This window comes from Mobula birostris, chromosome 14, assembly GCF_030028105.1.
Source record: "Mobula birostris isolate sMobBir1 chromosome 14, sMobBir1.hap1, whole genome shotgun sequence".
NCBI classification, from domain to species: Eukaryota; Metazoa; Chordata; class Chondrichthyes; order Myliobatiformes; family Myliobatidae; genus Mobula; species Mobula birostris.
The window spans coordinates 97,458,392-97,472,392 of record NC_092383.1 but is presented as its reverse complement, the minus strand read 5'-3'; positions in this window follow the sequence as shown (position 1 = coordinate 97,472,392).

The window sequence follows — 14,001 nt, the reverse complement described above, 5'->3', positions numbered from 1 at the left end:
ATCGGCGTATGTTTTGATTACCTTAAGATGTTTCGTCTATTGATGGGTTACCTTCCTTGCTTCTACCTCATCTCGTGTCCAATTTGTGGCGGACGAGCAATCAGTCATGCATGCAGCATATCATGAAAGGCTGATTATTCTCAGTGGGCGGGCAAATTAAATCGTAACGGCAGATATGCGCTTTACCAAGGGATGGAACTAGTGCCCTTTGGAAGGTCACAATGCCCCAATTCGAAGCGTGACTTCACATCGAGTTATTGAAGGGCTAACTTTGCCTCGGCTCTGGCAGACGTATTTACTTAGGAAAATCTCACTATCTGTCGCACTGATATCGATGGTTGTATTTAGGGGTACGCTATTATCAAGGTAACACAGATTCCTTATTCGGTATAAAAACAGGCACATAAAATATCATTATTTTTTCCATGTCCTCGTGGTAATGGAAGCTATCATTTGGTGAGACTATTGTTGCAGCAGCCATTCTTTTTAAATATTTAGTGACATGATCCTCGCTCAGGTATGGCTCAATAGGAGCAGCTAAAGGTGAACACAATTAGTTTCCGGTTAATGATCTGCCTAACCCAAGACCATTTCCAGATAATATGCTCATTTGGTTATGTAAAATGGTCGGCGTCTGGAAAATACACCCTGGGATCTGAAGCAGCTTGAGCTCAGTGCCCCCTCTCCAAACCCTATTATCCCCCAATAACATCTTTATAAATCACAATAGTTTGCCCGAAGCATTCACAATAGTAAAATGGGATCGTGGGTTACATGCCTACATTGTGAAATATTTTAATTCCGCCCCGGGCTATTTTACTCCTGTGTACAGTTAACGATTACCGAAAACTCCTTGGATGTAACTGTCCCAATAGATTCATCCCTTGTAGGAATTGCCAGCCTACTCAATATTCACGAGTGTGATCCCGCAGAGCTTTCATCTTATCGTGGCCATCATTAACTTATGGCCGCCCAATAACTGGATTAAAAACTGACAAATGCTCATTCCCTCATGAATACTTGATAATATCACTTCTAGAAATTTATTACACAAGGATTCTACGCTCTACCCTCCAGGATATCTCAAAATTTGTCCACACACGTCACACTATCCATCTCGGGATAATGAACGTTTGAGTCCTCTAATTTTCTGTGCTCGCCGCCGTTACATGGCTTCACTGAGAAAAGTTGTTTTTGATCACAGATTATTAGTTTTCTTTATTCTTTCCAGCTTACTGGCGTATTTCCGATAGTAATCTGACAAGATCTGAACACAAATTTAAAAATCGCAATATATCCTGCAGATGCTGGAAATCCAGAGTAATAATACTGCAACACGCTCTGCTTATTCCTCTCAAGTCAATTACGCATTCAACTATACATTTAATGAAGAGACAACGAAGTTCCGCATGAAGGCAAAGCGAATCCGAAAGATGTGCACTGCTGCTTCGCTGAGAAGTCGACTCACTTGGAGTTGGAGCCTCGCTGTCTGGAGAGCACGAAGCAGAGAGGAGAGCACGAAGCAGAAGAGTTCCGCCGCACGGCCACCTAACCCGGATGCAAAGGTGGGTCGCTCCAAGCACCGAGCCAATCTGCAAAGATCGCGAACGGCTTGTTCGGGAGTGAAATCTCGGCCCGAATTGAATCGCTAGGTGGTGTGTTCTATGCCGGGAGATATTCTCCACGGCAGGGTCCGGGTCCAATTGCTAGTCACGATCGGCTGTTTGGACAATCTGAAGGCCGACACACATAGACTGGGAACTCGTTCCCCCGCAACGCTAAGGCTGTGTGACTGCCCCCGGCTGCTGTGCTTGGTGTGTGCGAACACTGCGGCGACTCTCCCTACTAATATGATGAACTGTAGACTGAGGCTCCTCTCACTTCCTTCAAACAAAAGGTGTAGCCGTGGGCACTCGCACGGGTCCCAGCTGTACCTGCCTGTTTTCGGCTACGTGGAACAGTCTATGTTTCAAGCCTACATTGGTAACCATCCCGCACTTTTCCTATGTTACATCAACGACTGCATTAGTGCTGCTTCCTGCAGCCGTGCTGAACCGGTCAACTTCATCCATTTTGCCTCCAAATTCCACCTTGCCCTCAGATTTGCCTCTTCCATTTCTGACACCCTCCTCCTCTTTCTCGAATTCATTGTCTCTATCTCGGAGACAGCTTATCCACTGATGCCTATTATAAACCCATCGACTCACACCTACCTGGGCTATGCCTCTTCCCACCCTGATACTTGTAAAAGCGCCAAACCCTTCTCTCAATTCCTCCATTTCCGCCGCTCCTGCTCGCAGGATGAGGCTTTTCATTAGAGAACGAAGGAGACAGCCTTCCTCCACCATCAAGGTTGCCCGCCACCGCACCTCTTCCATTCTGCGCATGTCTGCTCTTACCTCATCCTTCCGCCACCCTTCCAGTGATAGGGTTCCTCTTGTCCTCACCTAGCACCCCACCAGCCTCCGCGTCCAGCACGTAATTCTCCGAAACTTCCGTCATCTCCAACGACTCCCATCGCCAAGTACATCCACCTCTGCCCCCCCGCCCCAAATTCTACATTTCGCAGGAGTCGCTCCCTACGCCACCCCTGTATCCATTCGTCCTTGCCCACTGATATCTCTGCTGGCACTCATACTTGCAAGTGGAACAAGTGCTGCATCTGGCCCTACACTTACTCCCTCACTGTGATTTAGGCGGGAGGAGAAGATGGCAGCGCGACGCGGGCGCGCAGCTCTCCGGTGAAAATGATATCGTTTCTGTTAAATACGGGCCGTGGACAATTCTGATTTGATGGAGACAGACGTGAAAGTACAAAGGAACATCTGGAGAAATTTCTGAAACGCCGGTTCGCTACCGCTGTTACTGGGCGATCGAGAATATTCCGGAGGGAAGGCCCCAAAATCCCCGGCTTTGCCTGCTTCTGCGACCGAGGTTGAGGTCGAATCGTTCGGATAGAGATGGTGCTCGGCACTTGGTGTCGGAGGGCTGATCGGAGGCTCGAAGTTTTCGGACGACTCAGAGTCGGACTGTGGTCGGGCATGGCAGGGAGAGTTTTCTTCCTTCTCCCATCTGCGTGAGATGTTGGACTTTCGAGAGACTTTGAACTTTTTACTGTGCCATGGCCTGTTCTTCATCAAGTTATAGTATTGTTGCACTGTTGTAACTATATGTTATAATTGTGTGGTTTTTGTTAGCTTTTCAGTCTTGGTCTGTCCTGTGTTTCTGTGATATCACACCGGAGGAATATTGTATCATTTCTTAATGCATGCATTACTAAATGACAATAAAAGAGGACTGCGTGTCCTCATAATCTAATAATCTAATCTAATAAACCGTCCTTCCAGGTGAGGTAAAACTTCCCCTGTGACTCTGGTGGGGTCATATACTGTGTCCAGTGCTCCCGGTGTGGCCAGTTGTATGTCGGTGAGTCACGACGTAGATTGGGAGACTGCTTCGCTGAGCACTGTGGTCCGTCCGCCAGACAAACGGGGATCTCCCAGTGGCCATCCAATTTCCTTTCTCTTCCCATTCCCACTCCGATATAGGTATCCATGGCCTCCACCCCTGTCGTGATTAGGCCACACTTAAATTGGAAGAACACCACCTTATTTTCTGTTTGGGTAGCTTCCAACCTGATGACATGAACATCAATTTTTCGAACTTCCGGTAATGACCCCCATCGCCGTTCTCCTTCACCATTTCCCATCGCCTTTTCCCTCTCTCACCTTATCTCCTTGCCCGTCCATCTCCTTCCTCTGGTGCAGTTCCTCCTTTTCTTTTTTCCATGACCTACTGCCTCTTTCACGTATCACCTTCCCAGATCTTTATTTCATCCCTCTTCCTTCAGGCTTCACCTATTTCCTTTTGTTTCCCCCCTCCCCCACCTTTAAAATCTACTCCTGAGCTATTTTTTTCCAGTCCTGTTGAAGGGTTTCTGCTCGAAACTTCGACTGTACTCTTTTCCATCTATGCTGCCTGACCTGCTGAGTTCCTCCAGTATCTTATGCGTTGCTTTGATTTCCAGCATCTGCAGATTTTCTCTTGTTTGTGACTGTACTTCATCTTCCACTTTTTTGCCCATTCTCCAAGTTGCTAAGTCCTTCTTCAAGCAGTAGCTACCCCTCACCTTGTATGCTTTGCAAACTTTGCCATAAAGTCATCTATTCCATATTCCAGATCTTTAACAAACTATGTCTATAGTAGCTGTCCCATGACTGACCCCTGAGGAACACCACTAGTTCCTGGTAGCCAACCAGAAAAGACCGCTATTATTTCCACTCGCTGATTCCTGCCTGTCAGCCATTTATCCATGCTAGTGTATCTCTTATAATGCCATAGCATTTTATCTTGTTAACTAGCCTTGTGCGGCACCTCATCAAAGGCCTTCTGAAAATCCAAGTAAATGACATCCACGGCCTCTCCTTTGTCCACCCGGGCTTGCTACATCTTCACAGATCCCATGCTGACTTTGAGTTAGATTATCATTAGTCTCCAAATACCCCGAAACCTCATCTTTAATAATAGGCCCAACATTTTCCCAACCACTCAGGCTAGACTAACTGGTGTATAATTTCCTTTCTTTTGCCTTCCATCCTTCTTAAAGTGCAGAGTTACATTTGCAAACTTCCAGTCATCCGAGACCATGCCAGAATCAAGTAATTCTTGAAAGATCATAGCCAATGCATCCGTTATCTCTTCAGCAACTTATTTCTCTACTGTGGGATGTAGTCCACCTGGTCCATGTGACTTATACACTATAAAACCTTTGAGTTTGCCTAGCACGTTTTCCTTTGTAATAGTAACGTCACGCCCTCCTGCTTTCTGGCACTCACAGACCTCTGACACACTGCTAGTGTCTTCCACAGTGAAGTCTGATGCAAAGTGCCCATTACGTTCAACTGCCATTTCTTTGTCCGCCTTTACTGCCTCACCAGCATTATTTTCTAGATGTCCAGTATTAACTCTCACCTCCCTTTTACTCTTTATATAACTGAAAAAAAACTGTTAATATCCTATTTCCCTCATACTTCAACTTTCCTTTCTTATTTTTTTTTTAGTTACCTTTTGTTGGATTTTAAAAGCTTCATGTTTGCTACTTGGTATGCTCTTTTATGTAATACTTAAGTTCTCTTGTCAGCCATGGTTGCCTGCCCCTCCCAGTTGAGAACTCCTTCTTCTGTTGGGCAAGTTGACTCTGCGCCTTGTGAACTATTTCCAGAAACGTCGGCCTTCTCTGCTGTGTCCTCATTCCTGCCAGTATCTTCCTTCAATCCACCCGGGCAAGCTCCTCACTCCAGCCTTTGTAATCCCTTTTACTCCATTGTGATACTGATACATGTGACTTATCCTTCTCCTTCTCAAGTAGCAGTATGAATTCAGTCATATTATGATCACAGCCTCCTAAGGGTTCCTTTACATTGAGCTCCCTAATAAGATCTGGGTTATTACACAACACCCAGTCTAAGATGGCCTTTCCCTGAGTAGGCTTAAGCACAAGCTGCTCTTAAAAGCCATCTCACAGGCATTCAACAAATTACCTCTGTTGCGATCTGGCATCAACCCGATTTCCCCAATCCACCTGCGTATTGAAATTCCCCAATACAATTGTGTCATTACACTTATTACATGTATTTTCCAGCTCCCTTTGCAAACTCAACCACTCCCCACATCTTGGCAATTATTTGGAGGCTTCTAAAGGTGTAATTCCATTTCTTAACAACAAAGCCACACCACCGCCGATGCCTTCCTTCCTGTCCTTTCGAAAATAAGCGTATCCTTTGATATTACGTTCTCAACCATCGCCTTCTTTCAGCTACGACTCAGTGATGCCCGCAACGGCATACCGACCAATATCTAATTGCGCTGCAAGTTCGTCCACCTTACTCCGAAAGCTGCACGCTTCTAACTACAGCACCTTCATCCTGCATTCTGCGTCCTTTTGAATTTCGCCCTTGTAGTGCAACTTAACTCTTTACTCTGTCTGCAGTTGGACCCAATCATTGACTTGTCCTCATTTACATTCATCTTACATCCATCATCTATTGTAAACCTACTGGGTCTTCCTCAGATTTATAATCATCCCATCTCTCTGTTATCATGTTCAGGATAAGTGTTTTACGTAACGGTGACGCACTTGATACTCCGTGATGTGAAAAAGAAACTGAAAAGGAGGGCGGATTGGTATTAGTTCAAAGTTTTGCTATGCTTTCTATGTTTTAAATTTCAGTTGTGTTTAGGTAGAATGTTTCCTTACTGAAAATCAGTTCATCAAACATTATTGCTAAGTATGGGAATCGGAAGGAGGCCAATTCAAAATCTGCGGCCTGAGTTACAGTTTCATTGCACAGAGAGGAATCTAATCTAATATTACGTGGTGCCATTCTCTTGTAATGTGTACAAAGAAGTGTAGTGCCCTGGTTCACATCTTTTCTGTTATGCTGCAGGCAATACATTTAGAACCTCAGTAAGTGCTGCTGTTCTGCTTTCAGCCTGCTTGGGTTATCGTTAAAGATAAGGGATGCTGTGGAGTGTGTGCCATCCAATTAGTGGGAGGTTTTCTTGGAGAGGATCAATAAGGTTGGGCTGTTTTTTTTATTGTTTTGAGAGGAGATGAAGAGAGAAGGCGCCGGGGGAACGGTCGTAGCTGGGAGACCCGTTTATACGAGATGGATTGCGAGCGACGTTGGGAAGATGGTGTTTGTCTTCACGTTGACCGAGGGCCCAGCGTGTGATTGACAGAGAAGTTCAAGTTAAGTTCCAACTTTGAAAGTTTAATTAGAATGGGCCATTTTCTTTTTGTTATTCTTTACTAACCCTTCAGTTAATATTCATTAATATGATTCCTCGAAATTATTTCATGGCATTACTTTGTAACAGGGTAGCAAATAACACAGCATCCACACAAACCGAGGTTTGGGGTGGGATCAAGCACGCCTCAATTTCACGAGTTTGGCGGGGCCTGAGGTTGTCTTCCCTAGACTTACGCAGCCAAGGAAGCCGGGATGTTTCATATGGAGTAGATCTGTTTGAATATTATAGCTGCTGACATATGGTATGTACTTGATATAGCAAATTAGAGAGCCACAAAATAAAAAAAAACGTAATTAATATGTACTTTAAACTTCAAAGAGAAAATAATTGATTTGTATTTTATTTACAGAGGTGCCCGTTTAATGTAAATAGATATATCACTCCATTCTTCAATTCCTCCCTGAATTTCCTCTGTCTCAGTCCGTAGATACACGTATTGGTGCAAGAGCTGAGCAGCTACAACATAAACCCAAACTGTTGGAAAATATATATCGGTGAACTGTAATACTTGTCTGTGTAAGTATAATTTTCTACTTGCCAGTTCGAAGAATGTATAACGTAAGGCATGCACAGTAAGATGAAATTAGCTGATAGAGCAAACAACAAAATCATTGACTTCCTCCGGTTCTCTACCTCTGGATCCTTCTGATTCTCGCTGCTGTTCCGCAATCTCCGCCGGACTCTATTCGCTGCAACAATATGCCTGATAGTTAAAGCGTTGAAGAGTAGAATTAAACAGATTGGTAATAACGGGGTCGTAATACTATCAAATAACTCGTAGCCTCTCCACGTGCCTGATGTAATCTGCTCTGAGAACGCAGTGCGTTGGGTCCATTGCAAAATAAAATGGAAAAGATTGCGCAAAGCTCACAACACCGACTGTTACTATCACCGCGGTCGCTGTTCTGTCTGAGCAATACCTCTCCCGCAGTTTTTGACAGCAGATGGCGATGTAGCGATCGAAAGTGAAAGCAACCGTTCACCAAACGGAACAATCCATGGATGCAATCCCCAAGACAAGTGTTACAGAACATACAGACGTTACAAGCAAGAAATTAGCAAACAGGTAGTTATAGTTAATGTTCTCCAATACAACAGCATAAATGACGACCATCAGATCCGCTGCAGCCATGGCCACCAGGTAGCTGGTGATGCAGTTTGAGAGACCGCACTTTCCCCGGGACAGGATCACCATCGCCGTTAAATTAAATGCAAAAAAGTAAAATAAAATACAGAGTAATTTGCAAATGGCCGAATCTTAATGCGAGTGAATTGATTTGCGTGATATAAATAAGGTTCTGTAATATTTTACGGTTGTGTCTTGAATATTGAAATCTCGCAGTTCGATTATCAGAGAGTCTCCACTGAAGGAGAGTGGGCGTGGATAGCCCATCCGATTATCAGTCTTCCGGCGGTGTAAAACAAAACGAGACTGGTCCAACAATCTGATCAAACGAATACGCTAAATAGAACCGCAAGAAGCAGAATAGACGACAGCTTGTCTTTCCATAGAGCAGGGCTCCATCTAGCGGTTCTTTGAAGTACCGAGCAGACCTATGAATGTGAGGGTATTTTTACATTTTAATGGAGTTGGCGACTTGCGATGACAAAACAAGCAATGCAGTGCTTTGTGTTACTCTGATTTCACTTGGCATGATCATGCAGATCTAAGTTAACTTACTTCAGCTGGTGCATTTAGAAATGATTTATTCTCACAGAAATCCCGCAAAGGATCAGCACAGAAATAGGCCCTGTTTGCCCACCTTGTTCTTGCTGACTGTAAATCCTGCCCATATTGATCCTTTTATCTGCAGTATGGCGATGTTCCTCTATTCATCCTTATGACAATGTCTGTTGAACACTGCCTTTGTTGTAGCATACATTGTGTTCTCCGCCAGCTCCTTCCTGATATTACACATTCTGCATGGAAAACCTGCCTTCACATTACCTTAACACGAGGAAATCTGCAGATGCTGGAAATTCAAGCAACACACACAAGAAATGCTGGTGAACGCAGCAGGCCAGGCAGCATCTATTGGAAGAGGTACAGTCGACATTTTTTGTGTGTGTTGCTTCATATCACCTTTGTAGCTTCAAATTCATTGATTGATCACATGTAAATCGACACACAGTGAAATGTGTCATTTGTGTTAACGTATAATGTGATCTACGAATGTACTGGGAGCAGACCGCAAACATCACCAGAGACAGCGGCGCCAACAGAACAACAGCATAAAAACCGAACAAAATAAGCTCGGTACCTCGCTCTCATCTACACAACACCACAACACCACAACACCCCGCCTGCACCCCCCCCCCCCCCCCACCACGCCACACAACCCGCTAACGGCAGGAAAGACCGGCTTCTTGCCTCTGTTGGAATTGCGGACTTACAGTCATATTGCCCTCCGACTTCCCGAATGGATGAGCTGACTCGCGGGCTTTGGGTTTTGGCCATCGATGCTTCGACCTCGGCATATCCCATAGACTTTTGTCTTTCTATCTTCAGTACTGGGCGCAGGACTTAGCGAAGACTTATTCCTGATACCGATGAGTTCCCGAATATTAGCATTCTGCTCCCTCAGCTGTCCAGCCTTCACGCCCATCTCCGTGGTGAAATCCTATCAGAACTACTTCTCATTTTTTCTGGCTCCGTGCGTACACTATCCCTCCTGTCTCCGAGGGAATCTATTCCTTCCTTAGCTGTATGCATGCTGCTAACACACTTACAAATGATCTCGGATTCTTACAAATCCCACAGGCTAAGTAACCTCGTGGACCACCTTCCCTCCTAACTTCTCTTAGATGTTCTCTTATAGTCCGTATATACGTCAAACAAATTCCCTACACCAAAGAAAAGCCTCTCCTTTAATATTAGTTCCGTAACTGCAACGAGGGACTTCCTGAATCTGAAGTTATACAATAACAGCGGAAAGTAGGTTCAAGGCAGTGGTGGATAGATTCTTAATTGATCAGGGGATCAAGGGATACGTGCATACGACAGGATATCGGGGCTGAGGAAAATTGAATCAGCGATGATGAGATGGCGGAACAGACTCGATGATGAAATGGCCAAATTCTGCTCCAAGCTCTTCTTGTCGTATGGTCTTATCTGACCTACTCTTGCCGGCTGTCTAGAGGACACCCCCAATCTACTTTTGCCAGGTCCTGTTTCCATTGCCGACATCTAACTTTTCCCTCTTTAAGCTTTTTATCGAAGGACAAACAGGATAGAATACTGGGGCAGAATCTACACAATGAGGGCTTTGTTAGCATACATACACAGTTCTAATATTAATTATCATCAATTAAAACACATTTTTTCATTGTGGGATGTGCTGTTCATAGTTATTATAAATATGTAAACGCATTGAAAATCTCATGCGAACCCCCATAAGCAACTAAGACACCGAGGTAGCAAAATTCACATGAACAAAAACACAAATAATATGACTAAATGCTCACTATGTAAACTGATAGAGTTCACCGTGCAACTGAATTGCAAGACCCTACTGCAGTACAAATCAGCAAGTGCAATATAACGACTGAACCACAGATATCGGAGTCAGCACCAGTATCTTACCAGGAATACCGACTGCTGCAAGTACAGGGTAGTAAATTCCTTCAACGTAGTAAATTGGTGGGTATTCCATTTTCTCCTGAAGCAGCGAGGAGTTGTCCGAAATGTCCCAACTGACCAATTTATTAACGTAAACAGTTAACATCCAACGGGGGGGGGGGGGGGGGTAGGTCCATTAATCTAATTAGTTGCCTACTCGATCAAATTAGCCTCAAACCACTGAACAAACACTTTAGATGTGCGACTTGCGTTCATCATTTCATTTGGTAATATATTGAACTCTTCGGAGGATTTGCAAGCAATGTTTTGATGTTGATTGGGCAGATTTTCAAAAGATACGCTTTCAGATTGTGTTGCGCCACGAATATTGAGCAGCACAAACAATTCTTTGGGACGTTAGATTCTCTTTCTCGTACTTTCCCTTCAAACACAAGCAAGTTACACCTCTGATGACATCCACAGGACGGTCAAACAAAATCAGCTTGGTTACTGAGGGAGACGAAGACCGAAGAGTACTCAAAGGCGATTGGTTGGCTCCATCCTTACTTTCCGTGAAGGTTCAATTCTGGAAACAACAGCCAGTGGCGAAGCAAATACAAATGACAACATTCACTGCATCCAGTTTCACATCATAAACTCGGCAGGTCCAAATCAGTTTCAACATACCCAGCCAGAAAGCCGGCGGCAGTTTGTACATGGAATGGCAGCCACAGTGCAATCACCCGAGTCGAGTATGAGATTTTCCGAAGTGGTTGCCTATTGATGGGATCCACGTATTCTGGTAGTTGTGCCTCGTTTTTCAGTCTCCCCATTCCCAGCTGTCACTTGTTCTCTACGGCAGAGCGAAGGACATTCACATGCAATACTGCTCCCTGATGAACAGATTTCCATAAGACCATAACATACGTATAGGAGCAGAATTACAGAGCAGAATCTGCCCAATCGTGTGTGCTCCGCCATTTCATCATGGCTGGTCCAATTTTTCTTTCCGCCCTAATCTCCTGCCTTCATGCCCTGACCAACCAAAAATCTACCAATTCCCTCTACAATTCGCCTACCGACACAACCGATCGACAGATGACGTAATAGCCACTGCGCTACATGCCGTCCTTACACATCTGGAGAAGAAGGATGCATATGTGAGAATGCTTTTCTTGGACCTACAGTTCAGTATTCAACACTATAGTTCCATCCAGGCTTGACGAGAAGTTCAGAGACCTCTGCGTTGACGCTTCCTTGTGCAGTTGGATCCTGGACTTCCTGTTAGATCGCTAGCAAGAGTGGGTACGCTCCCCTCCAACCCTCTGACTCTAAATACAGGAGCCCCTCGGTGCTGCGTACTGAGTTCCCTCCTTTACTCCCTGTATACCCATGACTGTATCGACACCCGCAGCTCCAATCTCCAAGTAAATTTGCCGACGACACTACAGTATATTGATTGGCCTTGTCTCAAACAATAACGAGGTGGCCTACAGGGAAAAAGTCATCTCTCTGACACAGTGGTGTCAAGAAAACAACCTCTCCCTTAATGTCGCAAAAACAAAAGAACTGGTTGTGGATTACAGGAGGAATGGAGACGGGCTAACCCCTGTTGACATCAATGGATCTGGGGTTGAGAGAGTAAACAGCTTCAGGTTCCTCGGCATCCACATCACCGAGGACCTCACGTGGTCTGTATACACCACCTGCGTGGTGAAAAAGGCACTACAGCGCCTCTTTCACCTCAGAAGGTTGCACAAATTTGGTATGCACCCCCAAATCCTAAGGACTTTCTACAGGGGCACAATTGAGAGCATCCTGACTGGCTGCATCACTGCCTGGTATGGGAACTGTACCTTCCTTAATGGCAGGACTCTGCAGAGAGTGGTGTGGACAGCCCAGCGCATCTGTAGTTGTGAACTCCCCATGATTCAGGACGTTTACAAGGACAGGTGTGTAAAAAAAGGCCCGTAGGATCATTGGGGACCCATGCAATCCCAACCACAATCTAATCCAACTGCTACCATCCGGGAAGCGGTACCGCAGTATAAAAGCCAGGACCAACAGTCTCCGGGACAACTTCTTCCACCAGGCCATCAGGCTGATGACTCACGCTGACTTAGGTGTTCTCTGTATTACATTGACTATTCTATTTATTAGAAATTATTATAAATTACTATGAAAACATTTCATATTTAGACGGAGACGTAACGTTAAATCTTTACTCCTCACGTATGTGAAGAATGTAAGAAATAAAGTCAATTAAATTCAAATCAGCCCCTGCTTTAATTATAAATTAAAGTGTGGCCTCCTCTGCTGCATGTGGCAAAGAATTCTACAGATTCTACACTTTCTGGCTAAAGAAATTCCCCCTCCTCTCCGTTCTAAAAGGACATCCCTCCATACTGAAGCTGTGTCTCTGGTCTGAGACGCTCCCATCACTGGAGCGGCCTCTCCACATCCATTCGATGAAGGCCTTTTACATTTACATCAGTTTCAAAAGTTCTCAAACTTCCACTAATGCCCCACCTCCCCCTTGTACCCATCCGTCCATTTATATACACACATTCTTTTTCTCTCTCTCCTTTTTCTCCCTCAGTCCCTGTCACTATACCCCTTGCCCATCCTCTGGGTCCCCCCCCCCTTTTCTTTCTCCCTAGGCCTCCTGTCCCATGATTCTCTCATGTCCCTTTTGCGAATCAACTGTCCAGCTCTTGGCTCCATCTTTCCCCCTCCTGTCCTCTCCTATCATTCTGGATTTCTCCCTCCCCCTCCCATTTCAAATCCCTTAACGAGCTCTTCTTTCAGTTAGTCCTGACGAAGGGTGTCGGCGCGAAACTCCGACTGTCCCTCTTCCTAGAGATGCTGCCTGGCCTGCTGCGTTCACCAGCAACTTTGATGTGTGTTGCTTGAAATACCATCATCTGCAGATTTCCTCGTGTTTGCGTCAATGAGGTCATTCCTCATTCTTCTGAATTGTAGTGAATACAGGACCAGAGCCATCAAACGCTCTTCAGATATTAAGCCATTCAACCCTGGAATAATACCTTGAACTCTCTTTGAACGGTATCCAGTTTCAGCAAATCCTTTCTAAGGTAAGGGGCCAACACCTGCTCACAATACTCCAAATGAGGCCTCCACTGTGATTTCTAAAGTCTCAACATAACATGCTTGCTTATATATTCTAGTCCTCTTGAAATCAATGCTAACAGCGCATTCACCATGAACGCATTTTCCTTCCTCACTATAGATTCAGCCTGCAAAGTGAACCTTCAGGGATTCCTGCACGACTCTCAAGTCCCCTTTTTCTGTATCCTGCCTCAGTTTTCTGTATTTTCTCTTCATTTAGATCATTTCACTTCTTCTACCGAAATGCATAACCATACACTTTCCGACACTGCATTCCATCTGCCATTTCTTTGTCCATTCTCATAAGCCGTCTATCCTTCTGTAGCCTCCGTACTTAGCCACCGGAGAGGAGCCACGGGCAGCCAACGAGAAAAGGCTTCCTTCCTTCCCATTTTCCGCTTATCCCGCTTGTTATTTCTTCAAAAAATTTCAATAAATATTTCAGGCAAGGTTTTCCCTTGAAGAAACCATCCTGTGTCTTTTATCATGTATTTCCAAGG